The sequence below is a fragment of the Dendrobates tinctorius genome, unplaced genomic scaffold (assembly GCF_039654945.1).
Source record: "Dendrobates tinctorius isolate UK_male_01 unplaced genomic scaffold, ASM3965494v1 ptg000019l, whole genome shotgun sequence".
In the NCBI taxonomy this organism is placed as follows: domain Eukaryota; kingdom Metazoa; phylum Chordata; class Amphibia; order Anura; family Dendrobatidae; genus Dendrobates; species Dendrobates tinctorius.
The window spans coordinates 31,452,222-31,468,268 of NW_027361687.1; positions in this window are offsets into that span (position 1 = coordinate 31,452,222).

Genomic DNA, 16,047 nt, shown 5'->3' on the forward strand with positions numbered 1-16,047 from the left:
TCACATGCTCTTTTTATACAGTCATGTAACTTAGTTCAAAATTGACCCTCCAGCTGTTTTTCATTAGCACCACTCACTTTTCCAGCCTCTCATTAACCCTGACCCAACTTTTTGGTGGTGTGTGGCTGCCATCAATTTCTAAATGTCCAACATTCAACTTCTGATCTGTGTCCTATGTCCTGTTATGACTAAAATATAATATAAGAGATTTCAAGATAATTGCATTCTTGTTTTCTGCATATTTTATGCAGCGACCCAACTTTTTGGGAACTGAGGTTAAATAAGTATATATATATATATATATATATATATATATATATAACCACAACCTAAGAGATATATATGTATATATCGTTGAACATCGACCCCGATTCATCAGTGCTTTGTTATGAATCTATACATGTTCTATATATATTACGCAGATATATGTAAAATTTGTGACTATATGTTATTGATGTTATTGTACAGGATGTATATTTTACATGTCTCTGATTATATATATATATATATATATATGTATATATTTATATATATACTGCTCAAAAAAAATAATGGGAACACTAAACAATACATTGTATTGTTTAGTGCTCCCTTTATTTTTTTGAGCAGTATATATATATATATATATATATATATATATATGTACCGTATATATATTATATAATATATATATATATATATACGGCTCTGGCAAAAATTAAGAGACCACTTTCAAATGTTCAGTTTGTCTGATTTTTCTCTTTCTAGGTATATTTTTGAGGAAAATGTAAATTGTTCTTTTAATCTATAAACTTCTGACAGCATGTCTCCGAAATTCCAAGCAATAAATTTAGTATTTTTTGGGAGGACAAAGAAAAATGGTCAAAATTTAAAAAAAATCCAGTGCTTTCAGACCTCAAATAATGCAAAGAAAATAAGTTCATAATCATTTAGAAACAGCAATACTAATGTTTTAACTCAGGAAGAGTTCAGAAATCAATATTTTGTGGAATAACCATGATTTTTAAAAACAGTTTTCATGTGTCTTGGCATGCTTTCCACCAGTCTTTCACACTGCTTCTGGCTCAAAAAGTTAAGCAGTTCTTCTTTGTTTTATGGCTTGTGACTATCCATCATCCTCTTGATTACATTCTAGAGGTTTTCAATGGGGTTCAGGTCTGGAGAATGGGCTGCCCATGACAGGGTTTTGATGTGGTGGTCTCTTAATTTTTTCCAGAGCTGTATGTATAAAAAAATTGGAACAGCACCATAGAAAATATCTCAATATCTCTTTCCGTATCCTTAGCATTCCGTATTTTTAATATCTCTATATATAAAAATGAATGTGTGTGTGTGTGTGTATCACCAACCAATCACGAAGCATCTTTCATTTCACCAGACCTGTTCAACAGAAGCTGAGCTGTGATTGGTTGCTATGAGCAACAGTTTTCCTTGCAAACAATCAATAAGCATCTCTCATTTCACCAGAGCTGGTTAAAAGAAGCTGAGCTGTGATTGGTTGCTATGACCAACAGTTTTCCCACTTGACAACATCTCAGCAGACACTGACATGGTGGGAGAAATAAAGCATCCCTGGGAACATAAGCTCCCTGAAAGGAGCAGAGAGCACATGACAGAAATTAATCCCCCCTCCCATGCCTATATCCCCATCACACATCCTCCATCACGTAGGCACATCTTCCCTCTTAAAGGGATCTTTGTTATGGTAGTCAAAGCAAATCCATCCAGCGCTTTGGTTTTGACCCCAGGCGTCTCTTAAAGGGATCCCCGGTATGGAAGTTAAGACAGTTCCTCACAGCTCTGTGGTTCTGACTCCAGGCAGACGGGATGATGTGGGATATTAGGGGTAGTAGTCCGGTGGCTCTGGCTGATGGGATGATGTGGGATATTAGTGGTAGTAGTCCGGTGGCTCTGGCTGATGGGATGATGTGGGATATTAGGGGTATTAGTCTGGTAGCTCTGGCTGATGGGATGATGTGGGATATTAGTGGTAGTTGTCCGGTGGCTCTGGCTGACGGGGTGATGTGGCATATTAGAGGTAGTAGTCCAGTGGCTCTGGCTGATGGGATGATGTGGGATATTAGGAGTAGTAGTCCAGTGGCTCTGGCTGACAGGATGATGTGGGATATTAGGGGTAGTAGTCCAGTGGCTCTGGCTGATGGGATGATGTGGGATATTAGGAGTAGTAGTCCAGTGGCTCTGGCTGACAGGATGATGTGGGATATTATGGGTAGTAGTCCGGTAGCTCTGGCTGATGGGATGATGTGGGATATTAGTGGTAGTAGTCCGGTGGCTCTGGCTGATGGGACGATGTGGGATACTATGGGTAGTAGTCCGGTAGCTCTGGCTGACGGGATGATGTGGGATATTAGTGGCAGTTGCCCGGTGGCTCTGGCTGACGGGATGATGTGGGATATTAGGGGTAGTAGTCCAGTGACTCTGGTTGATGGGAAGATGTGGGAAATTAGAGGGAGTAGTCCGGTAGCTCTGGCTGACGGGATGATGTGGGATATTAGGGGTAGTAGTCCGGTGGCTTTGGCTGATGGGATGATGTGGGATATTAGAGGTAGTAGTCCGGTGGCTTTGACGGGATGATGTGAAATATTAGGGGTAGTTGTCCGGTGGCTCTGACGGGATGATGTGGGATATTAGTGGTAGTAATCCGGTGCCTCTCGCTGACAGGACGATGTGGGATATTGTGGGTAGTAGTCCGGTAGCTCTGGCTGACGGGATGATGTGGGATATTATAGTGAATGTGGCTATGCGGTGTGGGCGAGGCTCTACACTCAGCTATATATATCTAATATATAAAGCTCAAAGTGTGTATTTATGTATGTATGTATGTATGTGTGTGTGTATGTATGTGTGTGTGTATGTCCGGGATAGGCATCCGCACCGTCGCAGCTACAGCCGCAAAATTTGGCACAGTCGCACGTCTGGACCCCGAGAGCGTCCTAAGCTATGTTGTGAGGCGAAATTTTAACCCCGCGCGTTCCAATTCACCAAACAATTTTGCCCCTATCTACATACTGGGGAAGAAGTGTTTGTGCGTCAAGCCCCGCCCCTCATTATGATGTCATAATGCCCCTATTTGCATACTGGGGAAACAGTGTGTGCGTATCAAGCCCTGCCCCTCATTATGATGTCACAATGGTTGCCATGGCGAAGCTGATGTCATCATAGGTTGCAAGCCCTCCTGCCGCTCATTATGATGTCATAATGGTTGACTATGGGATGGAGGATGTGTGATGGGTATATGGGCACGGGACTATGGGATAGCGTATATGTATGACGGGTATATGGGCACGGAACTATGGGATGGCGGATATGTATGATGGGTATATGGGCACTGGACTATGGAATGGAGGATATGTATGATGGGTATATGGGCACTGGACTATGGGATGGAGGATAAGTATGACGGGTATATGGGCACGGGACTATGGGATGGCGGATATGTATGATGGGTATATGGGCACTGGACTATGGGATGGAGGATATGAATAACGGGTATATGGGCACGGGACTATGGGATGGAGGATATGTATGATGGGTATATGGGCACGGGGCTATGGGATGGAGGATATGTATGATGGGTATATAGGCACGGGACTAGGGGATGGAGGATATGTATGATGGGTATATGGGCATGGGACTATGAGATGAAGGATGTATGATGGGTATATGGGCACTCGACTATGGGATGGAGGATATGTATGATGGGTATATGGGCACGGGCCTATGGGATCGTGGATATTTATGATGGGTATATGGGCACGGGACTATGGGATGGAGGATAATTATAATTTGCTATAACTAACCACAGTTAGTTACTATGCCCGGGCAGCGCCGGGCTCTACAGCTTGTATATAGATATAATCATTATAATTTGCTATAACTAACCGTACTTAGTTACTATGCCCAGGCAGCGCTGGGCTCTTCAGCTAGTCTATAATATAATGCTAGGAGCATCACTCTGTCCGAAGCCTTTATAGACTGCGCAAGCGTGACGAGCCTGTGCAGTCTGGACCCCACAGAGTTACGCATCCGGGGATGAGGATTGTGGCCCAGGAGATCGCGGTATGCATAAGCACTGAATGCATACTGCGATCTGCGGCACAACAACTTACCTATCCGGTATTGCCGCGGGGTCTCTTCGGGCCGGAGGCCGGGACATGAATGCTTCGCCGGAAATGGCGCATGCGTGTAGCGCACTTCAGGCGCCATTTTGTTGGTGGGCGGAAATTATTGAAATAAGGCCGTGATGTCAGGAGAGGGCGGGTTGTGGCCATATACCAATATAAATACTCGCCACCCGGGCGTAGAACAGGTTCAATAGCTAGTATACTATATACATAGAATATATGTTAGATATTTAGAAGAATATTAAATTGTTTCTGTTGGCCTTATGATTTATAGTTTAGAAACAATAAAAAACAACAATAAGAGTTTTTTAGGTAATTGTCTAACAAAACCGAACAACAGAAGAAGCTGTTCAAGCGTGACATGTTTGCATCTACCTACCTCCTAGAAAGTGTTGCCTTATTTCGTGTAGCTCCTACGTCTGGTGAAAATTTATCTCCAATCTACAAGTCTCATGTCTGTTCTGTTCATGTCTATCATTCACCTTCTATTTATCACATATTACCACCTGCTATCTTGAATAGGGTACTGCTACCCGCTATCTGGTGTACAGTACTGTTATCTGGTGTGTGGTACTATTACCTTCCATCTGGTGTATGGCATTGTTACTTGCTCTGCTATATGGCACTGTTTCTTGCTATATGGTATGGTACAGTTACTTGTTGATATAGGTTACTGTTACTTGTAATCTGGGTTATTTAACACAGAACGCTAGAAGAATAGTTCTTCTGGTGTATGGTACTGTTATCTGGTGAACAGCTCTATTATCCCCTAATTGGTGTGTGGTAATGTTATCTGGTGTATAGTCCTATTATCCAATATCTGGTGGATGGTACTATTATCTGGTGTACGGTTCTGTTATCCCCAATATGGTGTATACTACTGTTCTCTGGTATATGGTCCTATTAGACCCCCATCTGATGTACGGCTCTGTTATCCCCTATCTTGTGTATGGTACTGTTATTCCCTTTCTGCTGTATAGTAATACTATCTGGTGTATGGTCCAGTTGACCAACATCTGGTGTATTGTACTATCATCTGGTGTATGGTTCTGTTATCCCCAATATGGTGTATACTACTGTTATCTGGTGTATGGTTCTTTTATCCCATATATGTGGTGTATGGTACTGTTATCTGGTGTATGGTTCTTTTATCCCATATATGTGGTGTATGGTACTGTTATCTGGTCTACGGTTCTGTTATCCACTATCTAGTGTATAGTACTGTTATTCCCATCTAGTGTATGCTACTTTTATCTGTTATACAGTACTGTTATCCTCCATATGGTGTACCGTAGAGTTATCTAATCTACGGTTCTGTTATCCCCTATCTGGTATATTGTACTGTTATCTGGTGTATGGTCATGTTACACCCCCAACTGTTGTGTGATTCTGTTGTCCCTTATTTGGTGTATGGTCATTTTATTCCCTATTTGGTGTATAGTCCTGTTATTTTTCTATCAGGGTGTATGGTACTGTTATCTGAGGAACAGTCCTGTTATCCCATATCTTGCATATGGTACTTTAATCCCCTATTTGATGTATGGTCCTGTTATCCAATATCTGGTGTTGTCTACTGTTATCTGGTGTACCGTTCTGGTGTATGGTACTGTTATCCCAGAGCTGGTGTATGGTTGTGTTATCTGGTGTAGGATTCTGTTATCCCCGAACTGTTATATGGTACCATTATCTGATATATAGTTCAGTTGTCCCACATCTGGTGTACGGTCCGGTCATCTGAGGAACAGTCTTGTTATCCCCCATCTAGTGTACAGTCCTGTTATTCACTGGTGTGCGATACTGTTACCTGTTGTACATTTCTGTTATCCCTGAACTGGTGTACAGTTCCATAATCCCTAAATCTGCTGTATGGTACTGTTATTTTGTGTACGGTTCTGTTTGGTGTGTGATACTGTTATCTGGCTTATGGTTCTGTTATCCCCTATCTGATGTGTGGTACTGTTATCTAGTGTATGGTTCTGTTATCCCCAATCTGGTGTACAGTTCTGTTTTCCTTCTATCTTGTGTATAGTACTGTTATCTGGTGTATGGTTCTGTTATCCCCACCTGGTGTATGGTCCTGTTATTCCCTATCTGGTTTACAGTACTGTTATCTGGTGTAGGGTTTTGTTATCTGGTGTACAGATCTGTTATCCCCATCTGGTGTATGGTCCTGTTATTCGAGGAACAGTCCTGTTATATTCCATCTGGTGTACGGTCCTGTTATTCCCTATCTGGTGTACGGTACTGGTATCTCCAAATTGGTGTATGGTTCTGTTATCTGGTGTACTGTTCTGCTATCCTCTGGTATATGGTACTGCTATCTAATGTATGGTTCAGTGATCTCCCATCTGGGATAACAGAATTGTACACCAGGTAACAGTACTGCACACCAGATAGGGAATAACAGGACTGTATACCAAATGTGGTATAACAGGACTTTTCTTCAGATAACAGGTCCATACCTGTTTTCTGAAGAACAGTCCCATTATACCACAACTGGTATACAGTCCTGTTATTCCCTATCTGGTGTTCAGTACTGTTACCTGGTGTACAATTCTGTTATCCCAGAACTGGTGCACAGTTCTGTTATCTCTGATCTGGTCTATGGTACTGTTAACTGGTGTATGATTCTGTTATCCCGAAACTGGTGTACCATTCTGTTATCCCCTATGTAGTGCACGGTCCTGTTATCTGAGGAACAGTTCTGCTATCCCCATCAGGTGTACAGTACTGTTATTCCCTATCTGGTGTACGGTACTGTTACCTGGTAATTGGTAGTTATCTCCAAACTGGTGTACAGTTCTGATATCTGGTGTGCCGTTCTATTATCCCTGATATGATGTGTGGTACTGTTATATGGCATATGGTTCTGTTATCCCCTTTCTGGTGTGTGGTACTGTTTTCTGGTGTATGATTCTGTTATCCCTTAACTGGTGTACATTTCTGTTATGCCTGATCTGGTATATGGTACCAGAATATGGTAACATGACTGTACATCAGATGGGGGATAACAGGAATGTTCCTCAGATAAAGATCTCAGGAACAGTCCTGTTATCCCCCATCTGATGTACAATTCTGTTATTCCCTATCTGGTGTGTGATACTGTTACCTGGTGTACGATTCTGTTATCCCTGAACTGGTGTACCGTTCTGTTATTCCCTCTGGTGTATGGTACTGTTACCTGGTGTATGGTACTGTTATCTCCAAACTGGTGCACGGTTCTGTTATCTCGTGTACAGTTTTGTTTTCCTTGATCTGGTTACAGTACGGTTATCTGATGTATGGTTCAGTTATCCCCCATCTGGTTTAAGGTCCTGCTATCTCAAGGACAGTTTCCCAGCTTATGTATCGTCCTGTTATTCCCTATCTAGTGTGCAGTACTGTTACCTGGTGTACAGTTCTGTAATCTCGAAATCTGCTGTATGGTACTGTTATTGGTGTATGGTTATGTTATCCCCAATTTGGTGTGTGGTACTGTTATCACCAATCTGGTGTATGATAATGTTATCTAGTGTACAGTTCTGTGACCCTCTATCTGATGTATGGCACTGTCATCTGATGTGTGGTACTATTATCTGGTGTACAGTTCTGTTATCCCCGATCTGGTGTATGGTCCTGTTATCCCCCATGTTGTGTATAACACTGTTATCTGGTTTACGGTTCTGTTATCACCGATCTGTCCTGTTCATCAGAGATAGATACTCAAATTAATGGCCTTGTTGTATTCAGGTTATGGGACAGGACTTTGTGTCCTGGAGTTGGAATTCTTTAATTGGCTTCTTTATACAGTATAATGTGAAGACTTGTCTTTCAATATCGGATTAGGGAAAACCCCGTATCTGCAGAGGCAGCGCCTTATTAGATTGTCAGCTCTTCCAGCTGCAGCCATGCCTGGTCTGGAGCTTCCTTGCGTCATGTCACCTGTCCCTTTGATGAATATTGTGGGGATTTATCAGACCGCGAGATCAATGCAGTTACATTTTAGCACCTGTTGTGGGAGACTTCCACCTAAGATGGCTGATGTGGTTGTGTGCAGCGCTGACACACTTTCGGGAGATTTCCTTTATTCCCCTCTATGGTCTTTCTTTTATTACATGAAGCAATTGTGAATTTTTTGAAGATAGTGCAAAGTGAACCAGAAAAAAAGTATGAAAAATAAAACATTTGTTTAATAAAATGTTCCAGATTCATGAAAAATGTCAATGCAATTTTTCTTTTGACAAAAAAATCTAAATTGCCCCCAATGGTGGACTACACCTGGCAACCAAAATAATATGCAACTAAAGGCTACACTATAGGGATGATTTTTTTCGGAGCTTAGTCGCCTATGTGACTGTATAGGTGACATCTTACAATAAAACTTTGCTAGCACGCTGTCTTCCGCTAGTTTAGCAATTGTCTTGTACGCGCCTGAAATGGACCGCGTCGTCTGATGGAAACCTTACATGTCATTGGTGGTGTTGGAGGCAAAAGACGGCTATTTGGAGGTATATCTGCCTGGCAATGGCAGCCAGGGGCCAATATGACCTTTTTGTGGGGTTGGTGTTCCCGTCAGGATTGAGCAGATAAAAGGGAGAGTTACCGTCATTTCAGACGGTGTAATAACCGACTGCAGGTACTGACTCAGAACGAAATCTATTCTCTGTCACTTTGGTGCTTCAACACCCACAGGAAAAACCTAGACTTACACAACTGTTATCGGGGGTGGTGGAGTTGTGAAATATCCTGTCCAGGGACCTCAGCTCTATGTACTGATTGGAAATACTGCCGTGAGCCTGAACGTAATGAGCGAAGAGTGAGAAACACGCAGAACATGCCCCATATAGGCACTATTAAGTCATTCTGCCATGGTTTGTATAAAAGAAAATTTTTCAGCAGGTTTTTACTACCCAGCATGATGTAGAGGCAGAGTCCCCGATTCCAGCGATGTGTCACTTATTAGGCTGCTAGTTACAGTTTTAATAAAAATCACAGTTTTATGTAATGCAGGTTTATTAGTTATTGGCATGTTGAGCTGTGTAGAACAACATTCCCCAATACTGGAGAAAACAAAAAGCAAAAAACACAAATATCCTGAACTAAAAATAAAAAATATACTGCAAATAATGCATAAAGGTAATACTAATAATAAGGGTATTTAGTAAACATAATTTTGATCAAAATAATGTACAAGCCATCCCGCCACGTCACGGCAACCCTTGTGGGACAGTCCCTACTCTAGTATTTAAAACCTTTTCACTTGTGAAGTGGCGTGAATGTGAACAAGGAGCGAGGGACTGACCCACTAGTAAAAGTATCGGCCAGACTGGATGGCTTTCCCAGCTCAGAAAGAGGGCGGTCACACCCATATATGCACTGAATGCACAATGAAATGAATAAAAAACAAATCTGAACTGAGAAAAGTAAGTTAATGTGTATGCACATTTTTTATTCCCCAATACTGATTGGCTGCTTTCAGCCTATGCACAGTGTACACAGAAAGCAGCCAATGAGTGGTGTGGGTGGAGTGATATAGAGCTTTACGTGCAAATAACTGGTAAATCTGCAGCAGATAAAACAGTGATTTTTATTAAAATTGTAATCAGTAGCCTAGTAAGGAGTCAGGGTCTCTGTCTCTACATTATGCTGGGTAGAAAAAACCTGCTCACAGATTCTCTTTAAGCCATTCACGTCACAGGCTATTTTACACCTTGGTAACTATTTCAATTAATTGATCCAATAAAAATAGAAACCAAAAGTCTTCTAAACAGTGTGTCCCCCCCTACAATCCTACAGTCATATTTTCTTCCATTACTCCAGAATTGTGGATGAATGCTGGGAAACTTGCGTTGTCATTTGTAAATTTGAAAGAAGCTCCAAAAGCTGCAATATGTGAATGGCAGGTTATTAATATCAGGGAAGGTGAGAAGAATCTGCTGAATCAGAAGACAAATGGCTGCAGATACAAATATAGAGAACATAGCCAGCTGCCGAGAGCTGGAAATAAACTGCTCTGTTCCCCAACGTCACACTACAGTCTCTACGGCTCAGTGGCACCTGGGGCCAACGTACAGGCTCACACTACAATCAGACCACAAGACACGGCCGGGAACGATTGTGAGGTGAGGCTGTATGAGCACCTCAACCGAAGCCTCTAAAAATAGCAGCTGAGACTTACACTATGGTACGGGGTCACATATATATATACATACATACATACATACTGTATATATATATATATATATATATATATATATATATATATATATATATATATATATACACAGCTCTGGCAAAAATTAAGAGACCACTGCACAGTTTCATAAAAATCAGCTTCTCTACATGTCTGACAGCCATTCCATTCCAGTGTCAGTGGAATTCCAACCAGAGTACACCTCATTCTACTTAATGTGCTTCTGATTAGGTGATCACCTGAACCAAATCTTATTTAATGAAGGAAAGTATAAAATGCCTGCTGTGGTGTTCACAATCCTCTTCCAATAGGACAAGCTGGATGGGAAAACATGTGTTAGTAATATCCCAAAAGTAATAGAAATGAAAAAATAGCTTTTAACCATGACAAAGGAGTTGAAAAGAAAAGTCTTGAGTGAGGAAAAGAAAGGCTCAATTCTGGCTTTACTAGGAGAGGGATACAGTGAGCGTCATGTTGCCTCCATCCTTAAAATTTCTAAGATGGCAGTCCATTACAACAAGGTCAAGCAGCCGACATTGGGGACAACAAAGCTACAGACTGGCAGAGAGTAAAAACAACTCTTCACTGACCGGGATGACCGTCATCTTATTTGAATGTCACTAAGCAACCGCAGGATAACATCAAGTGACCTACAAAAGGAACGGTAAATGGCAGCTGGGGTGAAGTGCACGGCAAGAACAGTTCGTAACAGGCTCCTAGAGGCAGAGCTCAAGTCATGTAAAGCTAGAAAAAAGCCTTTCATCAATGAGAAGCAAAGAAGAGCCAAGCTGAAGTTTGCCAAAGAACATAAGGATTGGACCATAGAGCACTAGAGTAATGTAATCTTCTCTGATAAGTCCAATTTTCAGCTTTTCCCAGCACCAGGTTGTCTATTGGTTAGACGAAGACCTGGAGAGGTGTACAAGCCACGGTGTCTTGCACCCACTGTGAAATTTGGTAGATGATCGGTGATGATCTGGGGATGCTTCAGCAAGGCTGGAATTGGGAAGGTTAATCTTTGCGAAGGATGTATGAATCAAGCCGCATACAAGGTTATCTTGGAAAAAAAAAGTTGATACCTTCTGCTCAGGCAATGTTCCCCAACTCTGAGGACTGGTTTTTCCAGCAGGACAATGCGCCATGCCACACAGCTAGGTCAATGTGTGGATGAAGGACCACCACATCAAATTCCTGTCATGGCCAGCCTAATCTCCAGACCTGAACCCCGTTGAAAACCTCTGGAATGTAATCAAGATGACGATGGATAGTCACAAGCCATCGAAAAAAGAACTGCTTAAACTTTTGTTCCAGGAGTGGCAAAAGGTCACCCAAAAGCAGTGTGAAAGACTGGTGGAAAGCAGCCAAGACGCATGAAAGCTGTGACTAAAAATCATGGTTATTCCACAAAATATTGATTTCTGAACTCTTCCTGAGTTAAAACATTAGTATTGTTGTTTCTAAATGATTATCATCTTGTTTTCTTAGCATTATTTGAGGTCTGCAAGCACTGCATTTTTTTGTTATTTTGACCATTTCTCATTTTCTGAAAATAAATACAAAATTTAGTACTTGGAAATTCGAAGACATGTTGTCAGTAGTTTATAGAATAAAAGAACAATTAACATTTTACTCAAAAATATACCTATAAAGAGAAAAATCAGACAAACTGGAAATTTTGCAGTGGTCTCTTAATTTTTACCAGAGCTGTATGTAAATATATATATATATATATATATATATATATATATACACTGTACATATACATACGGTATATATATATATATATATATAGTGGGAAAATAAAGTATTTAGTCAGCCACCAATTGTGCAAGTTCTCCCACTTAAAAAGATGAGAGGCCTGTAATTGACATCATAGGTAGACCACAACTGTGAGAGTCAAAATGAGAAAAGGTGATCACCTTGTCTGATTTGTCAAGATTTATTTTTCAAATTATGGTGGAAAATAAATATTTGGTCATTAAAAAAAGTTCATCTCAATATTTTGTTATATATCCTTTGTTGGCAATGACAGAGGTCAAACTTTTTAGGTTGGCTCACACTGTGGGTGGTATGTTGGCCCATTCCTCCATGCAGATCTCCTGCTAGAGCAGTGATGTTTTGGGCCTGTTGCTGGGCAACAAGGATTTTCAAATTCCTCCAAAGGTTTTCTATGGGTTGAGATCTGGAGACTGGCTAGGCAACTCCAGGACCTTCATATGCTTCTTACAAAGCCACTCCTTCACTGCTCTGGCAGTGTGCTTGGGATCATTATCATGCTGAAAGACCCATCCACGTTTCATCTTCAATGCCCTTGCTGATGGAAGGAGGTTTGCACTCAAAATCTAATGATACATGGCCCCATTCATTCTTTCATGTACACAGATCAGTCATCCTGGTCCCTTTGCAGAAACATCCCCAAAGCATGATGTTGCCACCCCCATGCTTCACAGTACGAATGGTGTTTTTTGGATGCAACTCAGCATTCTGTCTCCTCCAAACATGATGAGTTTTGTTTCCATCAAACAGCTCTGCTTTGGTTTCATCAGACCATATAACATTCTGCCAATACTCTTCTGGATAATCCAAATGCTCTCTATCAAACTTCTGACGGGCCCAGACATGTACTGGCTTAAGCAGGGGGACACGTCTGGTACTGCAGGATCTGAGTCCCTGGCGGTGTAGTGTGTTACTGATGGTAGCATTTGTTATGGTGGTCCCAGCTCTATGCAGGTCATTCACTAGGTGCCCCCATGTGGTTCTGGAATTTTGCTCACTGTTCTTGTGATCAATTTGACCCCATGGGGTGAGATCTTGCGTGGAGCCCCATATCGAGAGGGATTATCAGTGGTCTTCTATGTCTTCCATTTTCTTTTTATTGCTCCCACAGTTGATATCATCACACCAAGCTGGTTGCTTATTGCAGATTCAGTCTTCCCAGCCTGGTGCAGGGCTACAGTTTTGTTTCTGATGTCCTTTGACAGTTCTTTGGTCTTCACCATAATGGAGTTTAAAGTGTGACTGTTTGAGGTTGTGGACAGGTGTCTTTTATACTGATAACAAGTTCAAACAGGTGCCATTACTACAGGTAATTAGTGGAGGACAGAGGAGCCTCTTAAAGAAGAAGTTTCAGGTCTGTGAGCCAGAAATCTTGCATGTTTTTAGGTGACCAAATACTTATTTTCCACCATAATTTGAAAAATAAATCTTGCAAATCAGACAAGGTGATTTTCTGGATTTGTTTTCTCATTTTGACTCTCATAGTTATAGTCTACTTATGATGTCAATTACAGGCCTCTTTCATCTTTTTAAGATGAAGAACTTGCACAATTGGTGGCTGACTAAATACTTTTTTTCCCCACTATATATACACATATACAGTACTGGAGCGAGAAAGAAGTGAACAACTCATACATACATTATACAAAGCATTCATCCATATATCTCATTATTGCTCAATAGGCTGTGTGGATAGCTCTGGTATAGAAGCACAGTCATGTCTCTGTTATTGGAGCCCTTCTTGTCTGACATTTTTATAGGGGCCAACTATCTGGCCCTCTTACGGACCCTTCCCGTCTCACCCTCTCATAAGAGCCTTCCGCATCTGGCCCTCTCATAGCAGACCTCTGTCTGGCCCTCTTAGGGTCACTTCCAATCTAGCCTTCTCATAGGAACCCTCCTTGTCTGGTCCTCTCACAGGAGTCCTCCCAGTCTGGCCCTATCATAACAGACATCTGTCTTGCCCTCTTAGGGGCCCTCCCAGTCTGGCCCTCTCATAGCAGACCTTCATCTGGCCCTCCCACAGGAGCCCTCCCTGTCTGTCCCTTTCATAGGAGCCCTCCCAGTCTGGCCCTCTTACAGGAGCCCTTCCAGTCTGGCCCTCTCATAGCAGACCTCCATCTGGCCCTCTCATAGGAGCACTCTTAGTCAGGTCCTCTTACAGGAGCCCTCCCAGTCTGGCCCTCTCATAGCAGACATCCATCTGGCCCTCCCAGTCTGGCACTCTCACACGAGCCCTCCCATTCTGGCCCTTTTGTAGGAGTCCTCCTTGTCTCACCCTCTTATAGGAGCCTTATATCTGGCCCTCTTATAGATGCCCTCCCAGTACGGCCCCCTTATAGTAGCCCTCCCCGTTTGCTCTTTTTACAGGAGCTCTCGTGGTCTGGCCTTCTTAAAGGAGCCTTCCCCATCTGGCATCTTACAGGAGCCCTCGCAGTCTGACCCTCTTACAGAAGCCCTTCCAGTCTGGCACTCTCATAGCAGACTTTAGTCTGGCCCTTCCCATCTGTTCCTCTCACAGGAGCCCTCCCCGTATGGCCCTCTCATAGAAGCCCTCCCTGTCTGGCCCTCAAAGGAGCACCCATAGTCTGGCCTTCTTACAGGAGCCCTCCCTGTCTGTCCCTTTCAAGGAAGCCCTCCCAGTCTGGCCCTCTTACAGGAGCCCTTCCAATCTGGCCCTCTCACAGCAAAACTCCATCTGGCCCTCTCACAGGAGCACTCTTAATCTGGTCCTCTTACAGGAGCCCTCCCAGTCTGGCCCTCTCATAGCAGACATCTATCTGGCCCTCTTAGGGGCCCTCCTTGTCTGACACTCTCACACTAGTCCTCACATTCTGGCTCTTTTATAGGAGCCCTCCTTGTCTCATCCTCTTATAGGAGCCTTATGTCTGGCCCTATTATAAATGCCCTCCCAGTACGGGCCTCTTATTGTAGCCCTCCCCGGTGCTCTTCTTACAGGAGCCCTCGCAGTCTGACCTTCTTACAGAAGCCCTCCCAGTCTGGCACTCTCATAGCAGACTTTAGCCTGGCCCTTCCCATCTGTTCCGCTCACAGGAGCCCTCCCCATATGGCCCTCTCATAGGAGCCCTCCCTGTCTGGCCCTCAAAGGAGCCCCCATAGTCTGGCCTTACAGGAGCCCTCCTTATCTGGCCTTTTACAGGAGCCCTCCCTGTCTGTCCCTTTCACAGGAGCCTTCCCAGTCTGGCCCTCTTACAGGAGCCCTTCCAATCTGGCCCTCTCGCAGGAGCACTGTTAGTCTGGTCCTTTTACAGGAGCCCTCCCTGTTTGCTCTTCTTACAGGAGCCCTCGTGGTCTGGTCTTCTTAAAGGAGCCTTCCCCATCTGGCCCTCTTACAGAAGCCCTCCCAGTCTGGCACTCTCATAGCAGACTTTAGTCTGGCTCTTCCCATCTGTTCTTCTCACAGGAGCCCTCCCCGTATGGCCCTTTCATAGGAGCCCTCCCTGTCTGGCCCTCAAAGGAGCCCTCCCAGTCTGTCCTTCTTACAGGAGCCCTCCATATCTGGCCTTTTACAGGAGCCCTCCCAGTCTGGCCCTCTCACAGCATACCTTAATCTGGCCTGCTTAGGTGCCCTCACCATATGGCCCTCTCACATGAAGCCCTCATCCTCTGTCCCTCTCACAGGAACCCTTCCCGTCTGGCCCTGTCACAAGAGCCTTTCCAGTCTGGTCATCTTACAGAAGCCCACCCAGTCTGGCCCTCTCATGGCAGACATCAGTCTGGCCCTCTTAGGGGACCTCCCTGTCTGGCCCTCTTACTAAACCCTCCCTGTCTGGCCCCCCTACAGAAGCTCTCCCCATCTGGCCGTTTTACAGGAGCCCTCTGAGAGGTGCACTTACAGGCGCACTCCCCGTCTGTCCCTCTTACAGGAGCCCCCCCCCTCCGGCCCTCTTATAGGAGACCCCCATCTTTCTCTCTTACCAGAGCCCTCTGTCT